Source organism: Canis lupus, chromosome 14, assembly GCF_011100685.1.
Source record: "Canis lupus familiaris isolate Mischka breed German Shepherd chromosome 14, alternate assembly UU_Cfam_GSD_1.0, whole genome shotgun sequence".
NCBI classification, from domain to species: domain Eukaryota; kingdom Metazoa; phylum Chordata; class Mammalia; order Carnivora; family Canidae; genus Canis; species Canis lupus.
The window spans coordinates 27001846-27020401 of NC_049235.1; positions in this window are offsets into that span (position 1 = coordinate 27001846).

Sequence of the window (18556 nt, forward strand, 5' to 3'; positions counted from 1 at the left end):
AATCACCTGAGAAATATCCTACCTCACCTCCATCTGCTCAAACAAAAGTTTTTGGGAGCGGAGAAGGTGATTAGGCTTGTCCCATGTGAAAAATGGGGCATGTACCCATTTATTTAAACCTTTAAATGGCATGCACCCATTAATTTAAATCTTAAGTGCTAATTTGATTCCCTTGTGTCCCACTGCCTAAGTGCCTCCATTTAAATTAAGGTCACCTGAGCAACTTCTCATCCTTATGGCATGTACAGCATATATTACATATAGTATACATGGAATATTCCCACTAATCAATCCACTGATTACCTTTTAATTTTAAGATTAAGGTAATTGGCCTCAACCTGTTAAGGGACTTGTTTTAGACCACAAAATTAGCAAAGCTCCAAAAAATCTTCAGACTCCTTTTACTCTGTCATGTAACTAACTGAAATTGTATTAAAATAGCTTGCAGATATGGCATTAGATTTGTTTTACATTCCAAAACACTTTGTCTGCCTTCCTCCCTCCCCCAAAAAATTCTTCTTCTAAATAGGTTACATTCACAGAACTGTTCAAAAGTATTTTCCAGTGAAATAGGCACAGTATCAGGATTCTGTTTAACAAAACTGGCACTAACCTTAACTTTCTTTTTACATAAAAACCAACATTATTTCTAGATGAAGAAACAGATAATGAGAATTTATCTTCAGTTTTTGAAAGGACTTATCCTGCCATATCCTTAACCAGCCCTGCTTGAGCTGAACAGAAAGAACTATTCCATTAAATCAGTCTGTTTATTCAGTGAGAACCTTCTAAATGTTACTCTCAACTTGAACTTCATTTTCCACAGTCTAACTTCAGGTCATATTTGTTCAAAGGAATAAAAGAGGACTTTTGGAACCATGAAGAAAGTTGGAATGGTAAAAACTATCTCATAAACACGCTAATTTAAATTACTTAACTGCTTCCAGTAAAGTCAAATCTCCCAACTCTTCCCCCAGCCTAAATGGGGGAAATCAGGAACCATTTGGGAACTTTCAGTTCTTGAGATGTCTAAGCAGACAAAACCGACAATCAACAGTGTTGGCTATGGGGTTCTAGGCCAAAAACCTGGACAGAGAGCTGAGGTCCTGTGGGGGCAGAGGGGTCTGGGATTGGCTCGTGGTGTACTCTGGGTTCCTCTTGGCTCTCTCCAGGAAAGGAAATGTGGGCCAAAGCTCACTCAGCAAGCACACAAAAGGCACAGGACGGCAGGGCACAGGGAGGCATCACTTGGACGCTGCTTGGTCCCCAGAGCCAGGCAAGCTCTGCACTCAGGACCTGAGTTCGCCAAGAAGGTACCTGTGGATTGCTCCTCCTGCCTGGTGCTCCAGGCGGTGCACCCTGCCTCCCCACGAACGCCCCGCCACAGCCTGTGCTGCGTCAGATGCTGCTCCAGCCTCGTGGTAGCTGCAGTAGGCATGGGCAAATGACCTCTCCATTTTTCCTGTGGAGGACCGACGGTGCTCCCTGGCCCTAGCTGCCCACTTTCTGTGCATGTTCGTCGGATCTCAAGACACGTGTTCTGCTGTTCAAGTGGCCAGGCCCGAACCTAAACTCTGTGTCCCAGCACCCTCTTGATCCTGGGACCAAGGTCTGCTCTATCATCTAAGGTTGAGTGGAGAGCCTGGTACATACTTTCCCATTCAGAATTAATCCTGAGTCTAGCATTCTATATTCTCTCCAACTCCTTTACACTGTGACACCTTTCCCCCACCAACCCCCTCAGAATAAGCTGCATGGAACAACAACAAAGGACACCGCTGTATTCTTATTCCCTTCTCATACTCACCTTTCTGGATTTTGTGTTTTCTAACTTGAAAATGTCAGAGGTGGAAGCAACAGAAACGCCACAGCACTACAGTGCGGAAAGCTGAAACCATGACTTTTAAAAACACTTATTTCAATCTGTATGAAATTTCTCCTTTTCTATCCATAAACTTCAATGAATAGATTGTTTTCAAGTAATAATGAAAAGTGATTGCCAGTTGAATCGAAATCAGGGCTTCTCAATCTTAGCACTACAGACATTTTGGGCAGGGTAACTCTTATGGGGCTGTCCTCTGCGCTGTATTTTGTTTAACAATTTTGTTTAATCAGCATTTTTCACCTCTGCTGATTAGGTAACAGTAGTATCCCTTCATTTATTACAATGAGAAAGGCCTCTAGATATTGCCAAAAGTTCCATTGGAGCAACATTATCTTCTCTACCCCTTAAAGAACCATCGATCTACACCATTCAAATACTGAATTTTAAAAGTAGTTTGGAAAAATCTACCTCTCTACATTATAAATTATTCCCAGTATGCTTTATGCGGTAAGGAGACAACACTGAGAGTTTTCCTGAGGCTATCATATACTTTACCTATATTATTCAAAGCTGAAAGCGAATGGAATGCGTGGCAATTTCTTAACTGGCACTTTATGTTCCATTTTCTTTCCTTAATATATTAAAAATAAAATCTAGGGGAAAGAATAAGATTAATTGCCCTGTATGGATAGGAAATGGATGAATACACTAATCAAGGGCATTGTAGATCACTCAAAATGTAAATACATGAAAAATTTACAGATTGAATCTAACAAAATGGAAAAGAAATGCAACATATCATGTTAGACAAGGTTTTCAAATCTTATTTCATTTATGAAAACAAGTTAATTAAAAGATGTTACATATTGAATTAAAATACATATAATTTATTTCTTTGATAAAAGGTCTAATGCCAGTCCTTAGTTTGCTGATCATGGGAGGAAAACTGCACTAAAATAATTATGTAAAATGTATTCACATAATTTCTAAGAGATTCTTTTTGTAAGGATTTTATTTATTTATTCATGAGAGATACACAGAGAAAGGCAGAGACATAGGCAGAGTGAGAAGCAAGCTGCCTGAGGGGAGACTGATGCAGGACTCAATCCCAGGACCCAGGGATCATGACCTGAGCCAAAGGCAGACGCTCAACCACTAAGCCACCCAGGCATCCCTCTAAGAGATTAATTCTATCTGTAGCAATGGAACCTTGTTCATATGTAACAAAGTTAAGTAAACTAAAAGGCATCCAACGAAGATCATGGAAATATCATTATTAACTGGAGCCTATTAGAACTCCAGTTTAGGATTCTAGTGTTGTTTACCTCTATGGACATCTTGCAAAAACACACGCTCTCCTCCCAGTGATTTCACTTCACCATTCACAAATTCTTCATGTTTTTTGCACTTTTCAAATTTCAAAAAACTTTCATGTCTATTACATCATTTATTCTTCATAGGTATTTGAATTAAGTGGAGAAGAATTTGTCTTCCATCTTAGAGAAGGGAAAACTGAAGCTGCTTGAACAACAACCAGTAAACAAGAGCAAGGACTCACACTTGTTTTGAGTCTTATATTCTTTCCATTCTTCCAAATTAACTTTTATAATTGGTATACCTTTCTTCATTTCACTGACCTGGATCAGATCTGATCAATGTTCATGAGCTCTACAAATAAAGTTAGGCTCAACAGACTTAACAAACAAACAAAACAACAACAACTCTCTATTCCTTATTGAGACTTCAGGACCAATATTGATAAACCTGAATTCAAGCTTCAGGCTAGGGCTCACTTGCTTTGTGATAGTGGGTTCCTCTGGAGTCTCAGTTATCTCTTAACTCATACTTTGAGGATCAAAAAGAAGATATGTGCAAAGGCTCTACTATTGGATTTGAAAGTTACCTCATCAAGTAAACCCAAAATAATCTTAAGAATATAGAACACTTCACTTTGTTAATTAGGGATTTGAGATTTTTTTTAAGATTTTATTTATTTATTTGAGAGAGACAGAGACAGAGACAGAGACAGAGAGCATGAGGCAATCAGACTCTCTGCTGAGCAGGGAGCCAGACGTGGGCCTCTATCCAGGACCCTGGGATCATGACCAGAGCTGAAGGCAGAAGCCTAACTGACTGAATCAGCCAGGTGCCCTGTGAGATCTTTAAATTAGTTCTTTTAATAGGCTTTTAGGGAAGCAGATGGTTTGCAAAATTAGACAGGGATGAATGAATAAACAAGGAAAACCTATCTATAGCAAGGAGGAGGAGAGAAAGAAGTAAAAAATACTGGGCTTCTCCTATTAGGAAAATCAAAAGAATTTATTGAGACCATGGGCATGTGGCAGACTCTCAGTTGGAAAGTTTTCTGCATTTCTCTTCAGCCAACATGGGCAAATGATAATGAGGACATAAAATGGAAAAAAAAAAAAAAAAAAAAACATGTTTCACTTGAAACGACTGGATAGCTCGTTAGTAAGCTTCACAACTAATTAAGAAAGCTAAGTAAGAAAATTAACATCTAAGAATCACAGAACTTCATAGCCAGAGCAGAACTAGAGGCCGTCTAATTTATCCCTCTCCTTAATCAAATTTTGACAAATTGCAATCAGTAGGTGAAGATCATTGCTGAGATGGAAAGAGCTGGAGCAGCTAAAGCAGAGAGTTCCTCCAAAACTAAAATACTAGGAGGTATATTATGTTTCAACACTGAACACCTGATAAAAGGTGGCTGAGGGATCCCTGGGTGGCGCAGCGGTTTGGCGCCTGCCTTTGGCCCAGGGCACGATCCTGGAGACCCGGGATCGAATCCCACGTTGGGCTCCCGGTGCATGGAGCCTGCTTCTCCCTCTGCCTATGTCTCTGCCCCTCTCTCTCTCTCTGTGTGTGACTATCATTAAAAAAAAAAAAAAAGGTGGCTGAAAATTGGAGTTTTACCTTATGAGAGGCTTGAGGTTTGTATGTGTTGCATGCATGTGTATTTTACAATCACCTAGATATCTCCAGCCAGCAAATTCTGTGTGAGTAGAGACAGATGACCCATGTGATTCTTAAGGCCATTTCTCAACATTTACACAGCCTGCCTCATACTCCAACATATTTCAGAATATTGAATCTCAATTCTGGCTGTATACAGATACTACCTGTAGAGCTTTAAAATAAGACTGCCCAGGTTCCAACACCAAAGATTCTGATTTGTATAGGTAAGAACTTGGAATTAGTGTACTAGCTCTCCAGGTGATTCCAGTGTACTACCAGGCTTGAAAATGATAGTTTTAGGATTATGGCCATAAAGAGTAGGGAAAGTAAAAATTTATAACAATAGGGAGAAAGTCATGTTAAAAATATTCAACAATAGAAAATTTGGGCAAGTATTTATATACTTTATACACTTTAAATTTTCACCTTAATTTGGAAACTAGTATTATATTTTTGCTTTCATTTTAGTAAAAAATAGTCTCTCTCCCTCTCCCTCCTCCTCTCCCTAAATATGCCTAACCTTTTAGCTAACCAAATCCAAAAATGTACTCGAAAGAGACTATAATATGATCAAATATGACTGACATTGTGAATGTATGTGAAGTTTACCATCAAAATATGTGTGTATATATATATGTATATATAAAATTCTTCTTATTAATAGGTCAAAAAGAAAAAATCAAGATTATGTCCATATATGGAGAAAAGGAATTGATAAAGTCTATTCCTATATACTATAAAAATTATCAGCAAACTAGGAAATTTGTCATTATCTACTGATTAAACAAATGCCTATGCTATGACCCAGAAATCCTGCAATTAGTACATACTCAAGTGAAATTATTTCTTATATACCAAAAGAAAAACAGCAACAATGACAAAAACCCTTGCACAAGAATATCCAGAGCAGCTTTATTCCAGATAGTTCCAGGGGTATGTTGCAGTCAGCTTGCAGAAGCTCACAAGGAATTTTGTGAGCTTATTGTTAAGCCATGCAATTTGAAATTGGCCATGGTGAAAGCATTTACACCAGGGGAACTAGCAAATGCTGCAAATCAAGTGCACACCATTGAATAGTTACAAAATGGAAGCCATCCAAGTGTCATGAAATTAGATAAACACAAGATGGTATATCATAAAATGGAATAATATATGACATTAAAAAGAATAAATTGCTGATGCAGTAACATAACTAAATCTCAGAAACATACTGTTGATTGAAGGAACTCAGACCAAAGGAATACAGTAACCTATAATTATAGAATTCAGAATATTGATTACCTCTGGAGATAAGTGATATTGAGTATAAAGGGGCATGGAGAGATTCTGGCGGTGATGGAAATGTTCTACATTTTGTTCTAGATGATAGTGACATGGTTATATGCATTATATGCATTAATTGCGCTACATCCTATATGTAAATTATACCTTCATAAATAAAGACTAAGGTTTAAAAATAAGTTTTTTAATGCACATAACACAAATACAAATCTCAAAAAGAAGTACATAAAACTAAGGCAATTTTGAGAAAATTAACCAAAAAACCAGGTATATGCCTTGTTAGGTATTAAAAATACATCAAAATAAATAAATAAATAAATAAATAAATAAATAAATAAATAAATAAAAATACATCATATCAGTGGTAACAAAAGCATATGGAATAAGCACAACAGAGAAATAACCAATAGGAAGAATACAGAGCTCAAAAAGACATAAACATAATTTGATACATGATAAATAAGGCTCCACAAACAATTAGTTGCAAAGAGATTATTTAATAGATTATGGAAGGAAAACTCCATATGATTACACAGAGGAAAATAAGACTGAATCATTTAATTGACACCATAAATTAAAAAAAAAAAAAAGCAGGAGAGTATTTTTGTGATCTTAACATGGGAAAGTACATATTAAAAAAAAACACTGAAACTAAAATCCGCAAGTCAAAAATTAATGTGTTTTTATTTATCAAAAATGAAGATTTCTATTGAATGAAAAAGACCACAGGGAAAGGTAACAGACTGACAACAGCCAGAAATAAGCTAACTAAAATATTCAATATTGCCAAGGGAGCAATGTCAGGCACAACACTCTTTAGCACAGTAGACACTTGCCACAAGTGATTAATCAAATGTAAATTAGTAGGAATTACAAAATATTAAAAATTCACTTCCTCAGTGCCACTAGCCATATTCCAAGTGCACAACAGTCATACATCACTACTACTGTACTATTATACAGCACAGATATAAAACATTTCCATCACTACAGAAAGCTTTATAGAATAACATTAAATATAGGAGCTCCCACAAATAAACTGGAAATTAATAGCAAACATGATAGAAAAATTGACCAAAAAAATTAAGACAAGTCACAGAAAGAGAAACTCATATAGTTTCATGTAGTTTACCTGTAAATAAGTTGCTCAAATTTACTAGCAATTTGAAAAATGCAAAGTAAAAAGATATTATACTTCTACACCTATTGAACTAAAAAAAAATGGATATGGTTTAATACCAAGTGCTGTCAAGGATGCAAAAAACTAGGAATCCAGGGATCCCTGATGGGTCAGTGGTTTAGCGCCTGCCTTCAGCCCAGGGTGTGATCCTGGAGACCCGGGATCAAGTCCCACATCAGGTTCCCTGCATGGAGCCTGCTTCTCCCTCTGCCTGTGTCTCTGCCTCAATCTCTCTCTCTCTCTCTCTCTCTGTCTCATGAATAAATAAAATCTTAAAAAAAAAAAAGGTATTCATTTGGCAAAAAAAAAAAAAAAAAGGAAAAGAAACTCAGTATGATTAGTCATCAAGAAGTGCAAATTAAAGCATCACTGGAATACCACTAACCGTGTATTAGAATAGTGATAACTAAAAAACTGACTGGTGAACCTTGTATAAAGATAGTGACATTATAAAAGGTAAATCCACTTTGTAAAACAGTTTAGCACTCTTAAAAATGTGAACCACTTTCCATATGACCCAGCCATTCCATACCTATTTATTTATTTTTAAAGATTTTATTTATTTACTCATGAGAGACACAGAGAGAGACAGAGGCAGAGACACAGGCAGAGGGAGAAGCAGGCTCCATGCAGGGAGCCTGGTGTGGGACTCCATTCTGGGACTCCAGGATCATGCCCTGGGCCGAAAGCAGGCACTAAACCACTGAGCCACCCAGGCGTCAGTCTATACATATTTATACAAGAAATAAAACCTATGTCCACACAGATTTTGTAATAGACAAAATCTGGAAATGACCCAAATGCTACTAACAGATGAATTGATAAACAAATTCTGTACAGTGGAATACTAGTCAGTAATAAAAGGAACTACTGATACACTCTGCAACTTGAATGGATCCCAAAATAATGAAAGAAGCCAGAAGAAAATTAATGAATACTGTATCACTCCATTGATAGAAAACTCTAGAAATTGCAAACTAATCTATACCAACAGAAAACTGATCTGTGATTGGGAGAATGGTGAGAAGGAGAGAGCACAAAAAGGCAAAAGGAAACTTTTGTGGCTCATGGATATGCTTGTTATCTTCATTGTAGTGATGGTTTCATAGGTGTATTCATAGGTCTAAACTCACCAAGTTGTACACTTTACATAGGTGCAGTTTTTCTTATGTAAATTATGCCGCAATAAGGTAGTGAAAAATAAGAGAAAAAAATGAAAACAAGAAAGGAGCTTTGCATAGAGCAATAGCTAACAACATCCTATGAATTGGAAAAGAGGAGCTTAACTCATCCACCTTCGCATAAGTTGCTCTCAAAATATTTTAAATGAGAAATCATGCTCTACTAAAAGATCTGCTCAATGCTTTCAATTATCACTGCTCAGCACAGAGATAATCTTTTCCACAGTCATTCAGTGCTAGCTAACCTTGCTATGGTTATAGGAAAAGCAACCAGTCTTTGATAGATTAACATTAATACTATTAACCTAAAAAAGAAAAAAATAGAAACAATCATTGGTGTCATGAACAATTAAGGTTTGGGAAAGATTTTAATAGTGTCTTAAGAACAAGATGTAGTTCAGGCAAATTTGAATTATGTTAGTTTATCTGCCATGAGCAAGCTGAATGGCTCTGTCAAAGTTAGTCTGGGCACCAGTTCTGTCTCCTTGAAACTACATCAAGATTTAAGCTATTTATTTTAGAGAATCTCCATACTGATCATGGAGCCTGACACAGGGCTCCATTCCAGGACCCCGAGATCATGCCCTGAGCCAAAACCAAGAGGAGAATGGACTGCACCACCTAGGCACCCCTCCTCATTATCTACTTCAACGGATTTTTACAACAATAAGTTAAGATTTCAAGGTAGTTTTATTCCCCTTTGTAGTTTGGGGGGAAAATGACATCTCTTATCCAGACCTCTGTTATTTATTGAATGATCTGTTACAAAATCATGTCTAAAGGAATCAGGTTACTTTAAGGATATTCACAAAAGAATGAATATGTCTATGTAGACACAGACATCCTTAATAGGTGCACCATATTAAAAGATTCTTCTAAAACTCTTAGGGTGGGGAAGACTTTGGAAAACAGAAAACTGATGAACAACGATGACCTATTTCCACCCTTTTCATCAAATTTGAAGCTAAAATATGGCATGCTACGGATAATCAAGCCTAGGAGAAGAAAGTAGCCACTGAATTACCCTGTGCATATTGAAGCATGTTCAGACCATGCCCCCAAAGAATGAAAGGGGAAAATAGCTCAATTTATGGCAGCACTCAAAATTACTCAGTAAAGCTCTTCAGAGACCCTTTCTTTGAAAAAGAAGGTATTAATTTCAAGGTAACATTGAGTCTGGGTCAAACAGAAAAATGTCACTATTTCATACAGAATATCCTCCTAGAATGTTGTGATTATAGAATACCTAAAATCTTTAAGAGAAGCAAAAAGTATCTTGCAGACTGTGGGGCACACACAATGGTGGTTTTCTTCCTGAAGCGAAAACAATGATCTATCACTCCTGCTCTGATACCTAATAAATACTGGCGTTTCAAAGAGAATTACTTTTCATTTCAGCTTTGCTATTAACTTTATATACAACTTTGCTCAAATTTCAGGCCTTCTATATCTCTTGCTTTTTATAAAACTGCCAAAGTCTGTCTTTGAAGACTAATACAAATAGTAAGCTGTTTTCTACAAAAATATGTTTAAAAGAATTTTAAACTTATCAAAAAGCAATTACGTCAGTAACTTTGAAACAATATAGCTAAAAAGATGTGACTCTACATGAGAAATACTAAAATGATATATTTTTGGTATGTGATGGGGGCTCTTTGAAATTTGTAACTGGGTGTAATAAAATAATCTTGAGTCACTGCAGTCTTACTCTGATTGACATGTCAAAAGCTCCATTGGGTAAAGCCTTGTATAGTTGTCATCAAAAGATTGTAAAGTGACATGCTTTTCAAAGAGGAGATCAAGCTGTCACATTGAGTATTATGTATACGTTACACTGTATATTATATTATGTGGCATTATAACATCAGCTTATAAAGAGCCATGTGAAAAATAATCATGACTTTAAGTAAGAGGAGTCCAAGGTTTCCTACAAACTGTACTAAATATAAGTGGATTTTACTGACCAGTAATCTTAATTATCTGTTTTTCATTCTGTAACAACAACAACAAAAAAAGATTGATTCTACAACAGACCTTTTAAATTTACAGTTAGCTGACTGAAGTGCATGCAAATGGAAATAAAACTGCAGCCCTGGGACACTCTAAAACATGACACACGAGGTTGCCAAGGTAACCCACCAGGAGGCTGTCTTGGCATCTTCTGGAATAAAATGGGAAGAAAACATTATAGTGAAAAGATGGGGGATGGGGATCTTCTGGGTTTGGTTATATAATAAAAATGTTGCAAAAAACTACAGCTCCATGAAATTGGTTCCAAACAAAAAAGGAAAATGAATCTCTCACAATTCCAATGTTTAAATTGGGCAAGACTTATGATCCACAAGAGTGTGATTTTTTAAATAATTGTAAATACTATTTAAATGGCATAGTTACTTTGAAGTCACTTGTGACAACATTTATCAATTTTTGTACTTAAAAAAAATCAACTGTGGCATACAGCTGGTATTCATGATGCAAAAGTGATGTTAACTCTACTATTTTACTATTTGGGCAGGTCTTGTGGAAGCAGCAGAACTTATCTAATATTCTCAAAACATAACAACCCAAGAGAACAATAAAAGAATAGATGACACAAAGAATCATTTCACTTTAGCTCACTGTTAAATTTTACATTTATCTACTACCTTCTTCTTTTAGAATTACGAAGTATTCCTTTGATTTAGGAGTTCTTTCCTTATATTTCACAATGCTGCTGTTTCTTTTAAACACACACACAAAGCTTTAGTCCCTCTCTTTGAAGAGCTGATTCTCTCTAACAGAAGGTTATTCTATAAATAGTCAGTGAATCTCCTTGGCCTCTCCTTAGGCTTTTTTCATTTCTCCTCTGTCCCTGAAGATCGAATAAGAACTCTGAGATGATGAAGGACAAACATGGGGATAGGCCACTTTGGTGTGGTGTGTGTGACAGTACTTGTGGCTGTCACAGCTGGTTGCATTTAAGAATTCCATGTACAAACAGAAAATTCAAATAGAAAAGAAGAGAATTTAAAAGTAACACCATTTTATTCAGATGTTTATATACTTAACAAGTGCATTTTTTTTTACTTTATATAAAAACAGAATTGGTGTCATTTGGAACATTGCCAATAGCAAGATAACTGGAATCTTTGATGGTGTGTCTCCGATAGCAGTTACGCAATCAATTCCATTAAAAAAATCAAAGCTGATTATTTTACATTGTATATTCATTCATAAAAACCAATGTTATTTTGCTGTTTTGTGCAGTGAGATAATAAGGTAGACTGCCTTTTAAGAGATTACTTTCCTTTTCATACATAAGCAGCTATAACTCCATCTAGTCATATCACCACTTCCTCAAATTCTTTAAGTATTCCTCATCACCTATAGATGGTAGAGTATCCATACTATAATTCACAGACCCTGGATTTCTGCTTATGCATTGTAGGCTTCAGGGACCAGAATTTCTCATTGTTTCTGAATGCACGAGGATATTATTTTTTTCTCTCTCTAAGACATCTGTCTGCTTCTCTGGGAACTTGCTTCAACCCAGCTCACATGTCAGATCTTCTATGAAATAATGTATGTTCCTCTTCTCTCCTAGGGCAAGTGGCTATTTTTTCCCTTTATTCCTATTGCACTTTGTGTTTATCTAATGCACTATGTATCACATTGAAATGTGCTTTAGAACTCTATCTCCCATGTATGATATAATTCTTGAAGACAGAAATATGTCTCATTCATTTTGGGCCACTGGTACATAACAGTCTCCAGCACACAGTAGACAATCACCAATGTTTGGTGAATATTGAATATCTATTTTCAACTGCAAGGTAAAGAAGTACTGGAATGAGGAATGGATCCACTAACTGACTCCTTAGCTTTGTAGTAGAGCAGTATTAATGCAGCATAAATGCTCACCATCAAGTCTAAAATGTAATGTCTGCAATTTTATTTATTTATTTATTTATTTATTTATTTATTTATTTATTTATTTTTAAAGATTTTATTTATTTACTCATGAGAGACACACAGAGAGAGAGAGAGAGAGGCAGAGACACAGGCAGAGAGAGAAGCAGGCTCCATTCAGGGAGCCTGACGTGGGACTCCATCCCAGGATGGACTCCATCTCCAGGATCAGGCCCTGGGCTGAAGGTGGCGTTAAACCGCTGAGCCACCAGGGCTGCCCCACAATTTTACTTTTTTAAAGTGGAAGCAAGTTACAAACAAGATCATAAACCCATAATCTCAATTAAGTAGTTTTCTTCATCTTCTCAAGGTCAGAAGAACACCCATTATATCATCTAAATAGTCTCTAAACATATTAGACCAGGAACCCTAGAGTTCCTGCAGTGAGAATCTTAGTATTCTTTGTATTTGAAAGAAATCAGAGAGAAGAATTCACAGAATGAATGTCTACTATAGAAAACCACTGCAGTGCTCATATCAGACACTGGACTCTACTGCTTGAGAAACAAACTGGGCTCTAATAGGTTAGCACAACTATTGGCTATATTTCTAACTTGAAATAACTTAATTAAATCAAGTTTATTTGAAGAGCTTTAAAATTGATGCTTGTATACTTTGGCTACCTATAAAATTGTTGCTTATATATTCCAGCTACCTAAAATTACTCATCTTGCTATTGTGTTTCAAGAGTCCCTAAGAATCCCATGGAAGCATGGCAATGAGTGGTATGAAGGAGGTGCTCAGCGGGTTTGTCTTCAATCTCCTCGGCCTACCATTCTGTGAGAATTATAACTGTTTTGTCAGTGTACATACATTATATGGTATCCAGCCCAGCCCAGCCACAGTCTACATCAACTTCTCAGCAGGAATGAGCTAATATATACAAACTTGTAATTCTAATTCCAGTGCTGATTTGAGTACCAACTCTCAAATAGGGAAGGTTCATTTACCTGAATCACACCTTCTTTGCTTGGTACTGATGTCCTGTCTTTCTTAACTCTTGCTGTCACTTTAGAACACTGAACAGAACCACTGTGTATACCCACCCCAATCCCAATGGTCAGATTTCTTCCACAGTGGGCAGATCACCTGGACCAGGATGCCACCAAGTCGCACATTGTGCCAGCTAGACTTTTCATGTTGCTGAACCTGAGTGAATCATATGGCTCTATCATTTGGCCACAGTTTCTATATCCATGATTTTTCTGAGCCATTCAGATAATATGCAGATAATTATTCAATGCAAGATTTAGCTCTGTGTCTGTATTCATATTCCTGCCCCCACCAAGCTGCTTCTAATATTTCCTCCTTTTTTTTCATCAGCCTGAGACTCTAAGGCCTCAGTATGTATTACTATCAAGCCTGTATGTAGGCTAGGACGTGATTAAGTCCTGATTAAGTCATGAACTCGCTGGGAAACTAATGCATTATGTTACTAAAAGTCTAAAAGTCCTAACTCTTGCTGGGAAATAAAGAGTCATATTGTATAAGCACAGAATTATTGAAGACAAAAAGAGTTGCCCTGTTGATCTCCTGGCACATTTCCTTTTAAAGGCAATCTCTAAAAACATTCATTCTCTCCTTCAGAAGTTCATAGATTATTTATCAAAATATGTATCATAGAAAAGATTTTCTCCTCCTGTGGGAAGAAGCATCCTTTCTCAGAGAAAACAAACCTAAGAATTGATAAAATATAAGAGGGGAATTGTCCCAGTTTTGGTTGATTTGGGTTGATGATTGTTGTCTTATACTTTTCAAAATCTTTGTTTATAATGTCCCTTAAGGATTGACTAAGTTGAACTGGCTATTTGAAGTAAGTTGTAATACTACCAGACTAAATCAGAAACAAGATGAATACAGGGGCAAGAGAAATGGCAGAAAGGGAAGAGAGACAAGAAACAATGTCATAACCAAAAATACAATTCCTACAACAACTTTTTCCAAAAGCCTTTAAAATCTGAAAAAATAAGATTGCCTAGGGTCAGAGGACCCTCAGATACTCAAATGTGTGATGGTTCTTTATTTTATGGATTTAGGAACTCATGGGGGAAAGGCAGCCCTGGAAACAACGTAGCAACTTTATTTGCTTTCCTTCCTTGCTTTACTTCTATAGTTCTCTGAAGACTAATAATGCAAAATGCTATCACTTCCCTGTCTGCTTAGCTTTTAGAGCTATGTATATAAATTAATGCTATCGAACATCAATTTCTATTTGTAAATTTCACTAGAATTTGACAACTAACTGATACGCATTAAACACTCTGTGCCATTCACTGTGCTAACCATTATAATTATAGTATTCATTTGAGGGGTACCTGGGTGGCTCAGTAGTTGAGCATCTGCCTTCAGCTCAGATCCTGATCCCGGGGTGCTGGTATCAAGTCCCACTTCAGGCTCCCAACAGGGAGCCTGCTTCTCCCTCTACCTGTGCCTCTGCCTCTCTTTCTGTCTCTCACGAATGAATAAATGAAATCTTTAAAAAAAAGAAAAACTATTTCATTTGACTCTTATAAAACCCATATGTGACATTGGAAGGAAAAAGGTTGACTTCTGTTTGTGGCTTTTTCTTTACCTGAGGACTTGACCCTTGGTCAAGTCTCTTAGTAATATAGTCCACAAAATTTATAGAAAAATAGGACACCAGATAGAAGATAAGTGAGAATTCGGTCAAAAACTATGTATTAAACCAAGCACTTGCTTTATTGTCCAGAGCAAGTAATGAATAATCTATATTGATAAAAAGCAACTTTTTTGAAGACTGAGGTTAATTATGAGCACCTGAGGCAACTGTGTGCCTAATTAAGAAAAAAGTGAAAGAGATTGCTGTGCTGATTACTCCCCTAAGTCCAGGTTGTCTAGCATCTTATATCATGATTCCATTGTCCCAAGTATAGAATGACTGGCACATCAAAAGCAATGCATATTAGTCATGCAGAATACATAGTCTCTGCTGTGGTGTTGCCTTGTGTGCTGTTATTTATTTCATTTCTCTCCTTCCTTTAAAGCTAAAGAAAAATGGTGCTGGTTCAAAGATATTGTGTCTCATGAACTTGATGATCAATCTAAAACCATAAGTCAATACTGCTGGACCTGAAGAACAGGTTTGTAAGAACTATTTACTATCTTTATTTTGCAGATAAGAAAATGTAGGCTTAGAGATGAACTTCTGATCAGTAAACAAACAAGTAGTAGAATCATCTCACATAAAAGATGATCTTTTAAATAATATCAGTTGTTTTGTCAATATTGCTTCCTGCCATCTTGCAAGTATAATTATGGGACTCTCAATTGTTGGTTACTAATAACCACCATATAACTGTATTTTGATAGTTGATATATAATCTCATTACATTCTCAAAATTCACCACTCTGATTTCAAAATCTCTCTGATTTCAAGTGTATCTACCCCCTGGCTCTCTCTGACTTATATCCTTTTACTATTAATTAGCACCAAAGTCTCGTATTTTCCTTGAATTTCTCCTTAGGACCATAGAAGAAATAAGTATTTTTTTAAACTTACTTAAATATGAATCTGTAACAATTTTGCTTCTTTCAAAATTCACCAAAACATCAGTTTATTATTTTTAAATTTCTTGTTTGATATTGGTATTATCTGCCCAAATACTCTTTATGTGACTGTTATCATAAACTACAATTACCCTATGGTAGGGACTACACCAACATCCTCCTGTGTGTACCTAAATATCATAGTTGTTAGACAGTAATAAATATTATAATAAAAGATCATTAATGCATGTGTGTGGTATATAAAGATTTTTATATAAATAGATATTTACTAAACTAAATTTAGATTATAATTTTTATAGAATATCCAAAGAGAAAGCTGAAATTTATGAACCTGGATTTATATTAGAGGGTATATGAAAGAGAAATTTGTCTGAGTTGCAATTCCATATTAGACCTAGGTATAGAAAACTTCATTCTCTTTTGCTCTTACTTTTTAAGGAAGGAATAAATTTTACTACAAAACCTACACAAACTTAATCATGAGAAGAAAAGGAGTTAGTTTATCTTCTAACCTAGCCTTAAAATAAGAACTGAAAGACTTGGTTCTGCTTTTTATAAAGTCATATTGGAAAATCCCCACCTTTTATTTTTGTGGGCCCAATTTATAACTGCCCTTTGCATTTTACTGGGTTAACGTTTTAGAGTTCTACTCTCCAAACTCCAGAAGCACAATTATCCCTTGAACATCTCAGTGGATCACATCTGGTTTCTGTAGGATACATAAGCATATTGTCAATGATGAAAGGATACTTTCTGTTAATACAAATACAGAAAATTTTCAAAGGATATTATGGATGATAAAGATTTTCTCCTGACAAAAATTACTATTTTTATTCTAAAAATATAAGGCAATATGGACTCACTAATATTATATTTTATACCTATTAGCTTATCCAATAATTATATTCACTAAAAATTCTATTGTCTTTTGCTAGGTTATTGTACCATTGTTCTTTTTATATAGCTAATCGAATATATATATTTTATAAATATAACTTAAAATATAAGTTTTATATATGTTATATATAATTTTTTTGGTAAACTATGGAAAATGTCCTAGTCCATTTGGGCTGCTATCATAAAAATACCATAGTCCAAGTGACTTAAACAAAAAACATTTATTTCTCACCATTCTGGAAATCCAGGTCCATTCTGGAGGGAAGTCCAAGATTAAGATGCCAAAAGATTTGGTGTCTAGTGAGAGCTTATTTCCTAGCCAATAGAAAGCCATCTTGCTGGGTCCTCATATAATAGAAACAGGCCAGCAACTCTCTGAAGGCACTAGCCCAGTTTGTGAGGGCTCCACCCTTATGACTTAATCACATTCCAAAGGTCCCACATACAAATATCACCACACTGGGGGTTAGATTTCAGCATATAAATTTGAGAGACACACAAACATTCAGTCTGTAGCAGTAAATTATTGAAAGTATAATTATTTTTTAAAGTGTTAAAGTCTTCACACATCGTCAATATGATCTTACAAAGCTTGTAAGAATTTATAATTCCACTTTAATAGAAGATAAAAGTGTGACTCAGAGAAGTTAAGTTAGTGAATACCAGAGCATAGATTTGAACCAAGTCCATGTAATTTTAGAACTTATTATACTTTATTTACAATGCATAATTTTTAAATTGTTATTATAGGGGTGTCTGGGTGGCTCAGTTGGTTAAGCATCTGACTTGGTTTCAGCTCAGATCGTGATCTTGGGTTCATGAGATTGAGTCTCACTTCAGCTCCAAGCTCAGGGTGGAGTCTACTTGAGATTCTCTATCTCTCCCTCTCCCTCTGCTCCTCCCACATGCACAAGTCCCCCCCCAAAATAAAATAAATAAAATCTTTAAAAGTTATTATAAAAGTAATTTATTGTAAAGATACTAATGTCAATAAAACTGTCACACAGAGATAACACCTTTTTATACTCATATAACACCTGTCATATTCAATGAATATATAAGCTCTTGCCATTATATTTTTAATATACTTATATACTGACAAAGTATAGGATTATGATACAGAATATTGACATATCTTTCTATTTGCATATATTCATAAGAAAATGTGCTACAGTCACATATATTTCTATATTTTTACAAATTTTTGTATATCCAATATTATATTCTACTTTTTTTTTTTTTTTAGATTTTATTTATTAGAGACAGAGAGAGAGGCAGAGACACAGACAGAGGGAGAAGCAGGCTCCATGCAGGGAGCCCGACATGCGACTCAATCCTGGGTCTCCAGGATCATACCTTGGGCTGAAGGCAGGGCTGAACTGCTAAGCCACCAAGGCTGCCCTACTTATTTTATTTTTTAAGATTTTCTTTATTGACAGAGAGAGAAAGAGCAAGAGCATAAGCAGAAGGAGTGACAGAGAGAGAGAGAGAAGCAGGCTCCCCCACTGAGCCCGATGTGGGGCTTGATCCCAGGACTCTGGGATCATGACCCAAGGTGAAGGCACACACTCAACTGACTGAGCCACCCAGGTGCTCTATTCTGCCTTTCAATTTACAAGTTAGTGACCTTTTTTCTTTTCCTTTTTTTTAAAATTTAAATTCCAGTTAGTTAACATATTGTATAGTATTGGTTTCAGGAGTAGAATTTAGTGATTCATCACTTACATGGAATACCTAATG